Below are 19,250 nucleotides of genomic sequence, written 5' to 3'. Positions count from 1 at the left end.
ATGGGTCCACTACTTGTATGTGGGAAACTATGTCAGGCAACTAAACAAAATCAAAATGATAAAAATGCATAAATATATATATATGGAAAACATCAGCTAAAGTATACTGTAGCTGGTTTGATTATAATCATGCATAGTCATTTCTTATGGATTGCATGCAAACAAAGACTTTTCACTATACCTCAGTACATGTGACAGTAATAAACTAAACTAAACTAATCTAAACTAAACTAAACTGAATTAAAAACTATACTATATTAAACTAAACTAACCTTTGTCATTCCTAGGGCTCAATGCTGATGTTTTCTACAGGTGCCACCTGCCTTACTAACTATCTTCAGCTTGTTCAGCTTTTATTTCCAGATTTTCACCAATTGTAATATTTCAATGTTTGTTTGGTGTCCAAGGTCTGAGCCTTGAACATCCTCCTACTCTGCATTGGGTTAGATAATGGCCACACAGTCCGTAACATGCATCTGCAAAATATTGGATTTCAGGATCTTTATTATCATTGATAATAGCCACTTGGTGAAACCCACTTCTTTCTGGGTAACAGAAATAAGTGAGTATATTTAGCTTTGTAGTGTCACCCAAATCTCAGGGCAAAGTATAAACAGGAGGCAGTAACAGGTGTTTCGAAAGAGTTAAAATGATTTATAAAGATAAGAATCCAGACAGGAGTTTCTGTAATTACTCCAGTTGAGAACAAAGAGGGTCCTCTGGTTATACAAAGCCAGCAGAGCAAGTTGCAGCTTGTCAGGAACTGAAGTTACCAGGCTCTTGAGAATGACTGTTTGAAACCCGCATGTACTAAAAACTATCCTTTGTTGTCTCTACTAATCAACTCACGGCTTCTGTCGCTATCTCCTATTTTCCTCCCGCACCTGACTCCATCTGCCAGTACACCCCTCCTCACCTAACCCCACCCATCTCTCTTTCCGTGACCCTGACCCCCACCCCAATTCTTTATACAGGCTATCTTCAATCTACTCTTTCAGTCTCAATGAAGGGCCTCAAACCAAAACATCATCTCTCGATTAGATCTAATGTAAAATCAGTGAACCTGTTGATTTGATAGTTGATTTTTATTAGAATAATAGGCATTGGAAAACACTAGGTTATAAGGATTGTCTTGCACAGCTGATTGCTGGTGCAGAGAGAGAGTATGAGTAGGATAATCATGCTTTTAAATTTTAGAATCACATCACCATGCAACCCAGAAAGAAGCCATTTGGACTTTTTTGCCCTTTGAGAGGGCCCCATCCATTTCACCCCAAATATACTCACATTCCCTTCCAGAGCTCCGTGGCTGGGGTGTATATCCGCAAGATGCAATAAAATGTTCTTCAGCAGCACTGTCCAAACATTAAATCTCTATCGCCCAGAAGGCAAATTGTAGCAGTTCCCATGAGGAGACCACTGTGTGTATCCTCCAAAATACATGGGCGGCACGGTGGCGCAGCGGTGGAGTTGTTGCCTTACAGTGAATGCAGTGCCGGAGACCCAGGTTCGATCCCGACTATGGGTGCTGTCAGTACGGAGTTTGTATGTTTTCCCAGTGACCTGCTTGAGTTTTCTCCAAGATCTTCAGTTTCCTCCCACACTCGAAAGACATACAGGTTTGTAGGTTAACTGGCTTGGTGTAAATGTAAAAATTGTCCCTAGTGTATGTCGGATACTGTTAGTGTGCGGGGTTTGCTGGTCAGCGCGGACCAGGTGGGCCGAAGGGCCTGTTTCCGTGCTGTATCTCTAAACTAAACTAAACTAAAATACATAGCGTACTGACTTTCAACATTGTCATTTCTTCATGGCATTAGTTCAAAATTCTGCAACTCTTTATCTTATCTAACAGCTGGGCATAATATCCTCATACACTAATTGAAAGGTTTGAGATGGCAGGATTTCAGAGTCAATAAGAATCGTCAATAACTGTTCCCTTGTCCAGTGACACTTGCATTCCCTGTACATGTTTAAATACCTTTAGAAAATTATCATTGAATATGTTTACTCCATTCTTTCATGTATTGTTCTGATTCGAGCAACTCTCTTACAAAATGAAATTCTACTTATTTCTCTATTGATTTACATGCCAATTGTTTGAAACCTGATATTATAGGTTACCCATCATTCTGCTGGTGGAAACATTTTTCCTTATATACTCTGTCAAAATGTCCACAATTTTAAACAGAACTTTTAATGAAGTAAGAAAATATATACCCCTTTGAAGTCTGGAAGATGAAACTTTTGCATTGATTGCCCACCCAGCACTTCAGTGAAAATTCAGATCTCACCCCTTTGAAAAAAAGTCAGCTTGGTCAATAGCAAATTTCATGATAGGGTCTTGTTTTCTCAGGAAAGATTACTGATTATTATGGAAGCAAAGGAGGTAGATTGAAAACTTTATTACTTGTTATGACAAGAGCTGAAGAGTCTCCTTTTATTCTAATATTTCAAAGAATAGAATTACAGGATCACTAATCTCCAGAATGGAACAAACAAGTCAATGCTATATTAAAGGAGAAACGTAAGATTTACTTTTTTGAAAGGGTGTCAGCTATATACTCCCATAATGGTCTGTTCAACTTCTAGATAAATTACACGTTGCTTTTCAAGGATCCGGCGAACATGGGAATCTGCTGCTCAGGTAGACATTTGAGTTGAAGTTTGAGAGGTTAATGCAAGGTCACATGTAACTGCCTGGATGAAGTGCGTGTTCCATTGCAGGTAGATAAGCAATGGTCTTGGCATTATATTTGGCATAGACATTGTGGGACGAAGGGCCTGTTCTATGCTCTATGTTCAAAAGAATCATGGAAAATGCAGCACAAAAGGAGATTGTTTAACCTATAGCATCAATGCCAGACTTTTTTTTTTAAGTTGCACCTATTTCCCAGTTTTCAATGCAAATTACGATTTCATGAGTGCACATCTAGGTAGCGTTTACGTCTGATAAGGGTTTCTGTCTCCACTATCTGATTAGACGGTAAGTTCCAGAAATTTGGTGACAACATTTAAAATAATTTTACTAATTTACTAAAATTAAAGTATACTGGCTCTGTATCTCCCTAACAAGGGGGTATAAATCCTTCATTTCCAGTTTGTTTTGGTCTCTTATAGTTTAGAACTCCTCAATTACATCAACCTAGTCGGTCTCTCCTCATAACTATAATTCTCCTGGCATCTGTAAACCCTACAGCACTGGCAATAACCTAAACCTGTTAGAACTGGAGGATATGTAACAAAATTAACAACTCCTTGCACATTTTCAGACATGCTGGTGCTTTCAGAATTATCATAAATGCAATTGAGGAGTCATAATTCATTTAAATAAGCAGTCTATTCAGTTCTGGGAACACTGATAGACTACACCTTATTTTGCACATCCAAACCATTTATCTTCCATATCCACCGAACTCTCCCACCCTTATTCAGTTCCCACCAGGTTACCCCCACCATCTTTTAATCTAGATCAGAATATTGTAACGCAATATTCTCCATTTTGTTTCATTCCATCTTTTCCTTTTCTTTTGGATTAGTTTGTTAGCTTTTCACAATCTGGTTGCCGTGTTCGGCAGCTTTCTCGATTTTGATTTAAGTCCACCAGACTAAGAAATGTTTGTGACCCTGGCAGTTTTTTGTGAATTATTAAGGACTTGTTTACTTCCTGTGTGTATTTTGTTCCTTACCGTCAGCACTCATTACCGTTAATTTTGAAAGTAAACTTTATGAAAATAATTTGTGTTATTTTAAGAAAAAGTGCATGAAGGTGAAGGAGGCAGACTGGAAAGAAACAGATCTCCCAATCACATAAACCATCAAATGGCAGACCTAATAACTATAGATGATGACAGGCTATGCCTAAACCTACTAATTTAGTCATTCTCTATTAAAGAATTTCAAAACTTCGCTGCAAGATGTTTGGGGAATGCTTCAAATACTGATGTGTGAACGCTCCTCAAAGGATTCTGTGGCTGTCGAATGTGGGACTCATTTATCTGAACTTAGAGTTCAGGTAGATGTGGAGAAAGATCTCAACACCATAGCTCTTCCCACAGCAACGTCAGCAACAGAGAGAAGGGCAGCTGGCATGACCAAAGACAAAGAAACTGCACTATCAGAATCACAGACAATACAATATACTGGCTGAAAAGCAAGGACATTGTAAGTTGCCTCATCAGGTACGCAATATGCATAACCTATGAAATAGTTTTAACAATATTGTTGCTTTCTTCTACTTTCTTTTACCTTTTACTTCTTTTAAAACAAAATGTTAATTATTACCTGGATACAGTTATTGCTAAAACTTAAGCAAGAAAGTTGAAATTTCAGTTTTAGTAGATGTTAACTTTAGGAGTCTCGTGCTATTGATTTTGATATTGTTGTATTTTGCACAGTTATATTTTTCATCTTACAATAAATATAATTGACATGTTGATCATGGATTTGAAGAAAGGGTACTATGGTAAATATTTACTGCAGAAAATATGTTTTCCATTAACAATTTGCCTGAGGTACAGCATACTTTCAGAATTAAAGGACGTACTTTTGGGAAGGAGATGAGGAGAAATTTCTTTAGTCTGAGGGTGGTGAATCTGTGGAATTCCTTGCTACAGAAGGCTGTGGAGGCCAATTATTTGGGTATTTTTAAGGCAGAGATAGATAGATTATTGATTAGTACAGTGTGAGAGGTTATGGGGAGAAGGCAGGAGAATGCGGTTAGGAGAGAGAGAGATAGATCGGTCATGATTAGACTTGATGGGCCGAATGACCTAATTCTACTCCTATACTTTATGAGCTTATAACCTTAAATCTCACACTCCATTTTGCAGTTTTGATAACCTGAATTGAAATTAACTCTCACGAGTTAAAACCTAAATTAGATCATAGAGTGATACAGTGTGGAAACAGACCCTTCGGCCCAAATTCCCCACACCGGCCAACATGTCCCAGCTACACAAGTCCCACCTGCCTGCGGTTGGTCCATTTCCTTCCAAACTTGTCCTATCCATTGATCTTGATCTTCAGTATCTGACCCCTGAGAGAGGAGTACTCTCTTGGTGAGACCAAAATAACTTAATGTCAGCTCTTTGCCTTAACACAATCCTGAGAACTGGGAAACCTTCAAATTTGAATTCGAACTTGATCCACTAGTAGCACACTATCCTGAGGTCATCCCTCACTTTATACCATAGGATAAATGGGCATCCTGATGTAAAACTCCTGAAATAAATTACCCTATCTACCAGAGATGCCACTTTCAACGAACTATGTACCTGTATTTCTAGATCCCTCTGCACTCCAGAGCCCTACTGTTCAGTGTGTGGGTCCTGTGCATGTTAGTGCTCCTAAAATGGAACACTTCACATTTCTCTGTCTTAAATTCCTCAGCACACCTGCCCAACTGATCAAGATCCTGTTGCAATTTTTGACAACCATACTCACTGTCTGCAATACCACCCACTTTGGCGTCAATACTACCCACCTTTGTTGCATTAGGTATAACCAAGATTCAAACACAAATACATGTAATACAGGTTCATGCATCTTATTAAAAATGTATGTAAATTATGCAATCAAAAAGTAGTAAACCTCTACTTGTAGATTCAAAGATTCTAAGGGCATCACAGAGATTTCTGCTAATATCAAGAGACCACAGTGAAATATATGGGAGTATTATGAAATATTAATTCTGTATAAACACACTCTGAAATATTACACAAAGATGGGTACTTGTCCAGAGGACTAAGGAGAAATTAAGAAATGAGAGTAAAAGCAATCTCTAATCTTGAGGAAGACAAAAAATAAGCAATAAGACTTTGAATTCTGGAATGACTAATGTCTCATTAATTGCAGCATAAATGAATTGCCACACTTGCTTCTCGCTTCCTCTCATTTTAGTAGGCTTTCCAAGTGGATGCTCTCTGACTTTTAGCAACATATTTTGGTTGGCAGGAGCAAACTGCTATTATCATCCAATTTTTATAAAGTAAAATGCTGTAAGGGCCTGTCACATGAGCCAGACCATTATATATCCCCAGGTGTACCTCCAGTTTAAGGATATGTTGAGATACATTGAGCCGTTCCTCCGGGATTTAAATTTCAATTTTCCTCAACATCTTCATTCTGTTACCACCCTGTTGTTATGCACAAATGAAGATGCAGGCTCACGAAATACTTCCATTTATGGACACCTTATAAGCCTTTAAAGAATAACAACTGCATATATCCACTAGGTTTACTTCCCAAATAATGGTCATGTAAGGATAAGCCTTAAGTCAGAGCAAATGAGGTGTCATTGATAGGTGTTGTCCCAGGCAACTAACACGAAGGGAATGTCTGTTAAAAATGCAACAGCTTCATTATAAAACCATTTAATTATATTATATTTTTAGAACATATTCTGCTGGCTCCCAAGAGCCTCTGTAGTTTCCATACCACAATTATTACTTTTAGGAAAGGAGCAGTCAAGTTGCCTGCTACCTTACGTGTAAATGTGTGTAAAGTATTGACCATCAGGTTATGAACTCCAATCTATTTACTGATTACATCAATCTACAGTCCTTTATTTAACAAATGAAGACACTTCACCACAATATTACATCAAGCACAGACCCACCCAAAAGGAACAGGCAAACCTATAATTCTGAGGTCGAACTCTTTTCTGAGATCCACCCAAAGGAACCAGAAAATTACTCCTTAACTAACATGTCTGGACATTTAACTGCATCCCTTACCCTTCACGAACATACACACTTTGATATAAACAACGTAAACAGAGAAATAACGTAAAGCCGCAGCATGCATTCAAGTGATACATTTCCAGTTAAAGCGTGTTTGATTTTACTTTGAATCCAGCATCTTTGAATCATACAACTCAGAAACCACACAATCCATTGTTTTGTAGATGGTTTTGAAGCTGGTATTTTGCCGGTCCTAGAGTATTGTGTGCAGTTTTGGTCTTCAAATTTGAGGAAGGACATTCTTGCTATTGAGGGAGTGCAGCATTGGTTCACAAGGTTAATTCCCGGGATGACGGGACTGTCATATGTTGAAAGAATGGAGCGGCAGGGCTTGTATACACTGCAATTTAGAAGGATGAGAGGGAATCTTATTGAAACATATAAGATCATTAAGGGATTGGGCACGCTAGAGGCAGGGAACATGCTCCCGATGTTGGGGGAGTTCAGACCCAGGGACTACAGTTTAAGAATAAGGGGTAGGCCATTTAGAACGGAGATGAGGAAAAACTTTTTAACCCAGAGAGTTATGAATCTGTGGAATTCTCTGCCTCAGAAGACAGTGGAGGCCAATTCTCTGGATGCTTTCAAGAGGGAGTTAGATAGAGCTCTTAAAGTTAGCGGAGACAAGGGATATGGTGAGAAGGCAGGAACGGGGTACTGATGTGGATGATCAGTCGTGATCACAGTGTGGTGCTGGCTTGAAGGGCCGAGTGGCCTACTCGATAGACCAATTGCCTATTGCATGTATGAAATAACCAATCTTATTCATGTTTATACATTTCACAAAATGAATGATATCCATGGATATTGTCACCCTATGGAGAAAAATTACAGCAAATTTTCACACCAGTCCATAAACGGAAATTGAATTTGTTTACCACATCTTTGACTTTTGGTGTGGTGGCTGAAGATTGAATGATAAACTGAATTTGCTCGTTGAGTGAATAATGTCTTTTATATTTGCAGTGCAATCAGAAGAGATATTAGTTTCACATCCCAACTGAAAATCAATACGAACAAGTGAATAATTTCCTTAGCGCTGCAATGAAATAGTATTGCAAATTCCATTTGCCAGTGAGGGTTGAGTCAAATGAACTCCAAACTATGTAGAAAGGAACTGCAGATGCTGGTATATACTGAAGATAGACACAAAGTGCTGGATTAACTCAGCGGGTCAGGCAGCATCTCTGGAGAAAAAGGATGGGTGATGTTTCAGGTCAGAACCCTTCTTCAGAATACTTTTGGGTCAGGACCCTTCTTCAGACTGCAGAAGTTACTGCAGTACTTTGCGTCTGATCTTCAAACTAGTCGGCTTTCATTTTGTGCAGCTCCGACAAATTAATGTAAAATTAACTATGAAAGCATGGGTACTCCACTCAGCTAAGCAGTGGTAAGAGTACTAAATTATTATTCAAGCCAAGCAAAGCGATAATCAGAGAAAAACATAGCAGTCTTTCTTGCCATGCAGAAGATTCAAAACCAAGCATATGCAGCCACTTAGCAAACAGTTAACACGCAAACTCCAAAGTGGATTTGAAGCTAGGCTCATTAATTGCTAGTCTTTGAAATATTGCCCAAATTCAGCTTGGTTAATGTTACAAAGGGACACTGCTTTTTTCAGAGCTGTTCATGCAAAACTATGATATTTTGCTGCAATAAACAAAAAGAGCTTTAAAATAGATTGAGCTTCAATCAGGCAAACACCAGGGCTTTGCAATAATTAGTACAGCTTGGCATGCATGTTAAAAGATTATTATTCTCCAACAGGAATGCTTGGAATCAATTATCTCAGGCTTATAGCCCTAGATGAAAGAATTTTCATTATCTTAGACCTGCCACACCTAGGTTTTGGTCATTTCTCCGGGCAGTTTCTCAATATTAATAGTGCATGAACCAAAATTAAATTGATTGCCAATCTTTCTGTATTTCAAATCATATTGAAATAAGTATGATCTATTATTTCAAGATAATATAGGTGTAGCCTATGCTCCATTTTGACAGCTATTACATTTTGATAATTAACACACATTTAGAAAGATAGAAAAAAACTTTTATACCTGAATTTATCGGAGACTTTGACGAGTGAGCATTGAAATTAATTGAATTCCATGTAAAAATAATTTCTGTTTCCAGTGCTTTTCAATAGATGTTCTGGAAATTCATAATCGTTTGGTCTCTTCTCTGAGTTGTAACATTTCCAAGTTGCAATAATGTAAAGTACGCTGTGCAGACCATCAGCAAGGGACTACAAAAACTATGCCAGAGTACTGGTAAAACTGTCAGGATAGATGGTGTAAAGCAACTGGGCAGTGGTGAATTTGCATGTAATCCACACCACCTTGAAAAAATCTTTAGTATGCAACAGTATCTGGTTCATTTGCAAATTCACCACTGCCCAGTTGCTATGCACCATCTATCTGGTCTATTTGTTTAACTTGTTTTTCATTGGCTTGCGAAATCACTTCAGAACTCAAAATACACAGAGAGGTCACACAATGCTGAACTTAGAGAATATTGGAATTGTCATTTATGTGCTAGAATATAGTTTATACAGTGCTAATGCAATCTAGTCTCTACAGTTGCGCTATCAAGAACATAGCACTGTTGTACTAGAATTCCGCATTCATTGCTGAATACAATAGTGACCCTTAATATCAATGAAATGTTTTAAATTCTGAAGGGGTTGACTAGTGAGAGACTGTATCGATGCAATTCCTCCAGGGACCAGACCATTTCTAACAAAGGAAGAGGTTGACAAAATAATGAAGCAGATGACAAGGAGGAAAGCTATTTTTTTTTCAGCAGCAGCAATGTCCGTTTGGTTCTATAATTGAATTACGAGGCATCATTATATTCAATATCTTGCACCACAAATCCTTTCCACATCCGTGGCAAAATGGAGAATCCACCTGCCATGAAGGATTCAGTCTCAAATTACAGAAGATAGATTTAAATCTTTGCTTATTCAAAAAATATAAAAGAAGACTATTTATAAAAAAAGACAAAAATTATACAGTTGGATGGCCCCGAGCTGGGACTTTGGATTTTAAAGTGTTAAATATACTGGAGCACAAGTGGTGAAGTAAGTACTCTCCAGGGACAGCAAATGTGTAGAAGGCATGCCATCTTGGATCAGTTATTGGATCATCAAGCTGATTTGCGGGTAGGTTTAATTAGTACTGGTAGCAGTTAGCAAAAAAACAATTTTATGTTAATATGAAAACATTAAATTCTCTGAACTTCCAGTAAAAGCAGCTATGATAAAATTCAACATATCTATTGCGTTGGAATCCTTGAAATCCCACAGCAATGTGCTTACTTTATCCCAATGCCCAGTGTATGTATGTGTCAGATCCCCCACAGGGGGTTTGTGTGTGTGTGTGTGTGCGCATGAGCACACATGTGCATGTGTGTGTGTGTGTGTATTTGAATTTCACTGACAACCATTCATGCCTGTTCATTGCATTCCCAGACAATGTGAGTTTGCTCTCTGCCCTTCCGTAAGTTTTAATGTCTGCATAGCAAGCAGTGTGCATATCTAAACTTACTGTCTTGGGCAGTAAATATGTATTTGTGCGTGAGCCCTGTGTGATCCTGGATGTCTTTGTGTATGTGTATCTGGAACTCTGGTCTCTTCTGTCCTGAGCAGTGTGTGTATCGGTGTGTGTACATGTGTGATCACTAGTCAGTTCAAGGGAGAATATATTTAACTCATTGTTGCTTTAGTTTGAGCATAAGAAGGTTGGAAGGGTAAGAGTGAGAAACCCTATTCTGACATTGAAACTAAAATCAAGTAAATGCTGATCGCCTGTGTGCTTCTCATGTAGTGCTTGCTGCTCAAGTCTATCAACTCAGATGAGTGTTACATCTGTTCTGACAAATTCTAAATTAAGGACACTAAATAACATTATGGACAGCCAGATAGTCAACCATGAGAACAGTATGACTCCAGCACAGATTTCTGGTGACTGATAAAACATATATTCAGAAATAAGCACTAGGAATACTCAGAAATGATTGCTGACACATTGCTAATACAGTTGTATAAAATTATCTTCCACATTTTATAAATTAAGATAATTTAAGTATCTAATTAGTAGTATGACACCAGATACAATTATACCTCTTAACTATTAATAGTGGAATCGGTATACAATTAATCTAACCCAGACATTTCTTGCTGAATTAGGGAAATAACTGATACAAGTATTTAGATTTAAATACAGCTTTTTATTTTCAAGCAAATCTTGTCATCCTGGACACCTCTGATGGCCGTGGGTAAACATACTATTCAGTGTACAACTGAGAGATGGGTAAGAGAATAACATGTTAAAAGCTATTCTTCCCAGCCCAATTCCATTGTCATCATTACTCAACTATGATATCCACTTTTTTCGGAATATTCCTAATATCTTTAGCCTTGTGACAGGGATTAGCTGATCATTCAAAAACAATTATAGTTGAATGAGCAAAAATAAATGCCAAAACTACATTTCCTTGATCTTGACTGAAAATATAACAACTTTTTCAAATGCCTTTAGCAGATAAAATATATCCACATATGCTTATACTCTTTTGGTATTGCATTAAAAATGTAATTTTAATCTGGATTATGATTACATTTCGAAAGAAGCTGGATCTCACATCGTCTGATCCACAGGTAAAACTGTTACCCATTAAGCCAAAGTAATACTCAAGGTGGTATATTTTTGAAGAGAGGAGAGATTGAACAATATGGGAAGAAAGTAGATCAGGTGGAACTACAGCAAATTAAAAAAAAGATAAGGTTAAGAATCTTTTCCATTTGAAAGCTTGTGTTAATTTGATAAAGACTACTGCAGTATAATATTAACAAAGGAGTTAACTTCATCAGATTACATTTACAAAATGTCAGTGTTGGAGGACGACATTTAAACAATCTAGCCTCCTGCTCACTTATCTTTTAGAATAATAAGAAGCAACTCCAGATTAATTGGAAACAATTACCCCCATCGTGGATATTTGGGACTGCCTTAGTTGTCCTGCAGTGTGAGAAATCTTCATCTGGCTTTCATGAAAGTTGTATATTAAGACAAGTCAAGTCAAGCAAGTTCATAGCAAAAGAATTTGAGTATAGGAGCAAGGAAGTTCCACTGCAGTTGTACAGGGTCTTGGTGAGACCGCACCTGGAGTATTGCGTACAGTTTTGGTCTCCTAATCTGAGGAAAGACATTCTTGCCATAGAGGGAGTACAGAGAAGGTTCACCAGACTGATTCCTGGGATGTCAGGACTTTCCATATGAAGAAAGACTGGATAGACTCGGTTTGTACTCGCTAGAATTTAGAAGATTGAGATAGAAGATCTTATAGAAACTTACAAAATTCTTAAGGGGTTGGACAGGCTGGATGCAGGAAGATTGTTCCCGATGTTGGGGAAGTCCAGAACAAGGGGTCATAGTTTAAGGATAAGGGGGAAATCTTTTAGGACCGAGGTGAGGAAAACTTTTTTCACACAGGGAGTGGTGAATCTCTGGAATTCTCTGCCACAGAAGGTAGTTGAGGCCAGTTCATTGGCTATATTTAAGAGGGAGTTAGATGTGGCCCTTGTGGCTAAAGGGATCAGGCGGTATGGAGGGAAGGCAGGAACAGGATACTGTTGGATGATCAACCATGATCATATTGAATGGCGGTGCAGGCTCGAAGGGCCAAATGGCCTACTCCTGCACCTATTTACTATGTTTCTATGTTTCTATAAGAGAGTTTATTGTCATGTGTCCCAGATAGGGCAATGAAATTCTTGCTTGCTGCAGCACAACAGAGTATTGTAAGCATACAGAACAGTTTAGTGTGTATATATAGCATAGACCATATATATACACAGAAATAAACAGATAACAGATAAAGTGCAATAGGCTGTTATAGTTCAGAGTTAGTTTGAGGGCGAGTTTAATAGCCTGATGGCTGTGGGGAAGAAGCTGTACCTGACCCTGGATGTACCAGATGTCTGGCTCCTGTACCTTCTACCTGATGGCAGCGGAGAGATGCATGTGTGGCCAGTATGGTGTATACAGTTCATGTAACTTGACTGGGGTGACAGTCCTTACTATCTGAATCAAATCTATGCACAATAATGTTCAATTGCAGACACAGTGAGCTGACATTCACTTCAAAATGTTATAGCACCTTATCACATACAGAAGGATAATTGTGATCAAATTCACTTCTTTCAATAATTTAATTTTACATAAAATTATGTTATGGTTCTACAAATCAATATGTTATTTGAATTAAACGGGACTATTTCTATTATCCAGTTCTATAGCACTTTTTCTCTCTCTATCATATATATAATCTATATATAATATATATCTTGCCAGTCACCGGTTTGAAGATGACATGATTCCACTCCGGCTCATACAGATGTTGAGACCAACGTAGGACCTTCTGATAAATGGGCAGTAGGTGTTTGACTGGGAAAGCAAATGGGCGGTTCAGGAGGTGTTGAGCCTCTTCCGTTGTTTATACTTGGAGTCAGCATGCTCCAGGCAGGTAGACGAGATTCTCAATGCTATCCCTCTCCATCCTGAATTAGATATACATCAACTTTCTGTCATTGGCTCTGTGTCTAATTCCTAATCTAACTCGCACCCCAATAGCATTGTGGGAATTCCATCATCAGAACGATAGCAGTGGTGCAAGAAGATGGTTCGCTATCATTTTCTCAAAGGCAATTAAAGATGGACAATAAATGCTGGTCTTTGTAGCAACATCCAGATTACAAAAAATGAACAGATTAAAAAATCAGCCCTTACTGTTAGAGGTAAAGTACAGGCTAACTAAATACAACTCTGCAAGATTCAAAGCAATACCAATGTTAATTTGAATATATTCAATATATTTGTCACAGACGATTCTTGACATTTAAATTTAGATTTTTTGAATCAGTACCGTCAGAGCTCCTAGGAATGAAATAATAATGTTGACCATTGAAAGAATGTGTATTGCAAGACTTATAAAAGAGAGAGGCAAACCAGGATCTGTTCAAACATAACCACAAATTCCCAACATTAAAGCAGTCACAACATTAAAGTTGAGACACGAGCCACCTGATAGAAAGGTGAATCATGTACGGGGAGACATATAGATCTTACAAAGTCTAGAAAAAATGCAGCATCCACCGAGATTTCCAAACAAATAGTGCAATGTCTGGTTGTGATTATGAAGTGCACAAAAAAAGACAAAATCTGTGCTGAAAATTCCCTAGCTGGGGAATTCACAGAGACTGGCTTACACCAAAATTTCAGTCTATTTATCTGATTGTCCGGCTGAAATCACAGGTGAAACTGTTTGCAATATACTATAGTGGTGGCAATCGGGTGAGATTCTGCCACTCCTGCAGTATTAATCCACTTCCAATCTGTGCCTCAGGCAGAACGAGGCAAGCCCCTCGGGATTGAGGGTAACTTGTTCCCACTCCAGTTCTGAAAATGCCTGCTTTGATGTTTCTCCCAAATTTTTCTGGAAGAGGGTTAGGCAATCTGGACTAAACAACAGGCTTCATGCAATGTGCTTGCTGAAATGGAATGGCAGCCCTGAACATTGTGTGAGGCAGTGGTTAGGGACAACTTCTTTCTGCAGAAGCTGGAGAGTGGGGGAGGCTGGGGTTGGCAAAAGTGTGAAAGGATGAGGTTAAAAGGGAAAGGTATGGGTGAAGGGGGAGAGCTGAGTGGCAGGGAACACCCTGGAAAGAGCAAAAAAGTGGGAGGCACTTAGAGGAGGGAGGAAGATTGATGCATGGATCAGGGTAGGGAAGGAGGGAGAATGTGCTAAGGGAGAGGTTGTGGATGAGGTCATGCATTTGTGCCCAGGTCAGTAACGTTTAAATGCTTAATGTATGAGTACGCATTGTGGGAGTTGTGCAATGCACTCCAATCATCTTGCCGCTCCTTGTCATTGGTGAGACCACATGTCTAGTCTTTACTGTTGTTGCCATGGAAAACTAGCAACAAAATAATTCACACACAGACATCTTCAGAAACAGAGTGAGAACAAATCATCCCTGATCATAAGGGACTGTTGAATAAGAAGAAGACATTTCATTTCGCTGCAACATCTTTTCTGAAATGCATCGTTTTTGATTTGGAACCTCATGTATGGATCAGAAAAGGGAAAATGCTGGGTATAAATTCATTCTGTATCATTAACACTATCATACGTTGAGCTTTAGACAATACTAGACTTAAAAAGAAATACTACAACACAAGAGTTAGTGTTCTATCAATCAGATATTTGAATACTCTTTTACATATTATTATTGGCTCCATGTTCAGTGATCTTGACATGATGGCATGGAGGTGCTGTGGTAGAATAGCTGTTCTACAGCGCCAGAGACCCGGGTTCAATCCTGACCACGGGTACTGTCTGTACGTAGTTTGTACGTTCTTCTCGTGGCCAGTGTGTGTTTCCTCCCACACTCCAAATACGTACAGGTTTGTACATTAATTGGCTTTGGTAAACTTGTAAATTGTTCCTAGTATGTGTAGGATAGTGTTAGTGTGCGGAGATTGGTGGTTGGCACAGATTTGATGGGCTGAAGGGCCTGTTTCCGCGCTGTATATCTAAACTAAACTAAACTAAATTAAATCTGATAGGAAAGTTGATGTGTTATTTTACCAGTTTTTCTGCTGCTCGATTCTTCACTTTCTCTGCAAAGATAAAACTTCTAAATCTCCACCTCGGTGAACCAAGGGTCTGGTTTTATCCTGCCACTGTTTGATAATGGATAAAATTAATAATCATCAACTTCTTGAATGACACAAGGGACTCCAGAAGTAAGGAGCAATACTAGTTGTAGACACAAGGAACTGTAGATGCTGTTTTACAAAAAATGGCATAAGATGCTGCATGAACTAAATGGATCAGGCAGCATCTCTTGAGAACATGGATAGGCCACATTCTGGGTTGGGATCTTTCTTCAGATTAATTGTAGTAAGGGGGAGAAATCTGGGAGTGAATTGGCGACAGGACAAAGCCAGGCAATGTGAGTTGATTTGAAAGCAGTGCTGAGAAGCAACATATTGCAAATTCATAAGTGAAAATAGCAAATGTTGGAAGCACTCAGCAAGCCAAGCAGCAGAAATAAAATGAACCTTTCATACTTGAAATGTTAACTATTTCTTTTACACGCAGAAGCTACTTCTCTTTTTAGCAGTTTGTGTTTTATTTCAGATTTCCATCATCTGCAATTTAAATTTGCTGCAAATTTATAAGACTGGGCAAGCATAACAAATAACAACGTATAAATAATAAATCATGGCTGCCTAAGGTTAGACTTTGACTTAACATTTAAGGCAGCTCAGGGAATTTGATTACAGTTGATATGATGTTGTGCTTTACTAAAGTAAGATGGATTAGCCATCAGACTGCTTACTCCTTTTTGTTATTTTATAAACTTACAGGTCAAACATGGTTCTTTCAATTTGATGTCAAGCATTTTTGTCTTTGCAATACAATGGTTTTAATGTCCAGAGCACATAGGAAAAGGTACAATGACACTGCCAGCTCTTCCTTTTAAAAGGGAAATATATTTTTGTTTGGCATGTCATTAGTTTTTATGGAACCATGCTGTGGAGAAGGCAATTCAGACAATTGTATAAAAACTGACTGCTAGAAAAATTCAAATCAAACCGTTGCCAATTCTCTTCAAGTTGATTCATGCCTTTGCCTTCTCTGCTTCGTATATTTATCCAGTTTTATTTTATAAAAAACATGTTAATTGTTTCAACCAATTCTTGTGGCAAAGCACTCTATAAACCAGAAACAAAATGTGCAAGCCATGTTTGAACCATTTCTTTGTACTATTAACTCCATAAGCAGATTAAATAGTCTTTCTCTGTTCACAGGCATGCTTTTCATGAGATTGCAACTGAAAAGCCAGGAAACATAGGTTTAAGATGAGAGGGCCAAGATTTAATAAGACACTAAGTAACAACATTTTTACTCAGAGGGTGGTGGGTATATGAAAGTATCTGAATGTGGAAAACCAAATGGATGACCGGTGTTGATAAGTGTAACCAACTTTTCAAAGAGTTATTGAGGTAAGCATAGATTACAGTAAACCCTTGTTTCAACAAACCTCTTTATAACAGATTTTGGTTATAGCAGGCAGACCTGCCAACGCCATTCTGCTTGCATGGCTTCCCCAGCCCCGACTTCCGACATTACCTCCAGGTCGCAAGGTGCACTAGCTGCCCTTCTTTACCCATCGCACGGTCTGGTTAGCACGGCTGTTGTCACGTTATAATGAGGGTTTACTGTATCGACATATTTTACAATAATTAATTTTACTTAACTGTTTCTAAACATTTATAAGAATTTCTGGCAGTACCAGTAGCCAGGTGAGCCAGGGATGTGGTTTAGGTGGCTGTCAATGTGTTTTTTTTAATATTTCTCTGGGCAAGGTATGTTCTGGTGTCACTATGTGGTAGCATCTTGTCAGGAGATCCTGCAAAAAAAACAAAGTCTTGACAACCACTATTCAGACAGCTTCTACCAGGAGACTCAGTATACTACAGATGCCAGAATATGGAGTAAAAAACAAACAGCTGGAGGAACAGTGGGTCAGGCAGCATCTGTGGAGAGTAATAAATAAAAGACAAAAGATGTTTCAGATTGAGAGCCTGCAGCAGAACATCCACTGGGATTCTTTTCTTCACATGAGTGCCGATGGGAAAGTAATGGGCCTGTCCCACTTCGGCGATTTCTCAGCGGACTGCCGGCAACTGTCAAGTGGAACTGGAACAGCGACTGTCAGAGTGGAACACACACACACACACACACACACACACACACACACACACACACACACACACACACACACACACACACACACACACACACACACACACACACACACACACACACACACACACACACACACACACACACACACACACACACACACACACACACACACACACACACACACACACACGCAAAGGCAGGGGCCAGGGCAAGTGGGGGGAGCGCTGTCTGAAATTCACACAGTGCAAAGCCAAGGTGATACAGACACCCCGCGATGAACAGGAAGGTTAAGACGGCTAGCACAGTGTACGGTAAGTCCTTTAAAAGAGAGGGGGGGTGGGGGGGGAGGGGAGAAGAGAAGGAGTGGAGACACTTTTAAGCCAGACAACCTTTGTTGAAAAATCTTTGGCGACCATACTGTGGCGGCGACAAGTTCCCAGAATGCGGGAATTCCTCACGACCATGAAGGACACTCACCAGCGAACATGTGGCGATCATGTGGCGAGCGCAGTGTCTCCTGCACTCGCCTAAAAAGTTGCCTAAGTGGGACAGGCCCATTAGCAATGGACAAAGCATAAGGTTGGTGCTTCAGGTTTCTCACACCCATCACGTGTTCAACAGAAGTTGTCAAGTCCAAAGCCAGCGACAGGTCTGGACAATCGTGGGGCAAGGAAGCTTGGTTGAGGAGCATGGTTTAGTATGTTGGGGGGGGGGATTCAGGCCAATTGTTAAGTAAAATGATCCGGCCCAGAATTCGTGGTTGGGTATCATGGGATGTACGTGGAGATCTGAAGCGTATATGTCTTTTTACTTAGTGTTTATCTGCAATGAACTACCAGAGAACATAATGGAAGCGGGGACAATTACAACATTTAAAAGGTATTTGGACAAGAAGACCAAACTTTGGTAAGAAATTTAGAGGGATATATGCCTAATGCAGGCAAGTGGAAAAGCATAGATGGGAATTATGGTCGCCATGGATGAGATGGGCAGAAAGGGTCAGTTTCTGTGATTCTACATTTAGATTCATGGAGCAGATTGGTAATCAGGAGAGGACTGATGGACAGAGGGTCAGTAGATAAGAGATAATCTGGAAGATAGGAGTCTAGAAAAGAAGTGGCCTGGAAGGTGGGATCAGTGGTCTGAGGATGCATGTAGGTGGCATTGCCAGTCAGGGAGGTAATTTAAGAGTGTGGGAGCAATCACTTGGGCTGGTATACTGATGGATGGAAATAGGAGGGCTGATAGATGAGGATCTTGAGGACAGACAGCCAAATAAATATCCAGCTGAAGCAGGTTCCCAATGCTGATTTCAGCAACAATAGAACCGACGTCACAAGCACGATGAAGGGCTCTGCCTTTGCGCGCGCGTGTGGCCCATATATTCCCCAGGCCAGACATGGATGACTGAAATTGTAGAACTGTAGTGCACCTTGAGTGATTTTCCTTTCAAGAATACTTGAAGGAGGATCGCTACCTTAATCCAACTCCCTGCAAGTCCCTGATTTTCAATTATGTTTTATTTGTCATTATTCAGAATCTGAACACTTGGTTCTCTAAATGTTACTTTTATTCCATAATCAAATCATCTATGACACCAGGAATATAACGTGCAATTAGTTGTTTTATGATTATTGTGCTTGAAAGTGCGACAGGAGTTTTCACTTGGAGTAGAAGCAATGTCCCATTTTATTTTATTTGTTTTCATGTCACTTGAAGCAATAGGAA

At 39.2% G+C, this 19,250-nt stretch overlaps 1 protein-coding gene across 1 annotated transcript in view; it reads left to right on the top strand.

Annotated features, from left to right (window-relative positions):
• Positions 1–969: 969 nt before the first annotated feature.
• LOC129707400 (bactericidal permeability-increasing protein-like) overlaps positions 970–19,250 on the top strand; it is a 58,442-nt gene continuing 40,161 nt past the window's right edge. Inside the window, exon 1 of the mRNA XM_055652403.1 lies at positions 970–4,178. The gene's annotated coding sequence lies outside the window, so the exon portion shown is untranslated. The remainder of the gene's footprint in view (positions 4,179–19,250) is intronic.

This window comes from Leucoraja erinacea, chromosome 21 (genome assembly GCF_028641065.1).
Source record: "Leucoraja erinacea ecotype New England chromosome 21, Leri_hhj_1, whole genome shotgun sequence".
Lineage (NCBI taxonomy): Eukaryota > Metazoa > Chordata > Chondrichthyes > Rajiformes > Rajidae > Leucoraja > Leucoraja erinaceus.
Note: the sequence above shows the minus strand (reverse complement) of the source record. Positions and strands in the feature narration are given on the sequence as shown.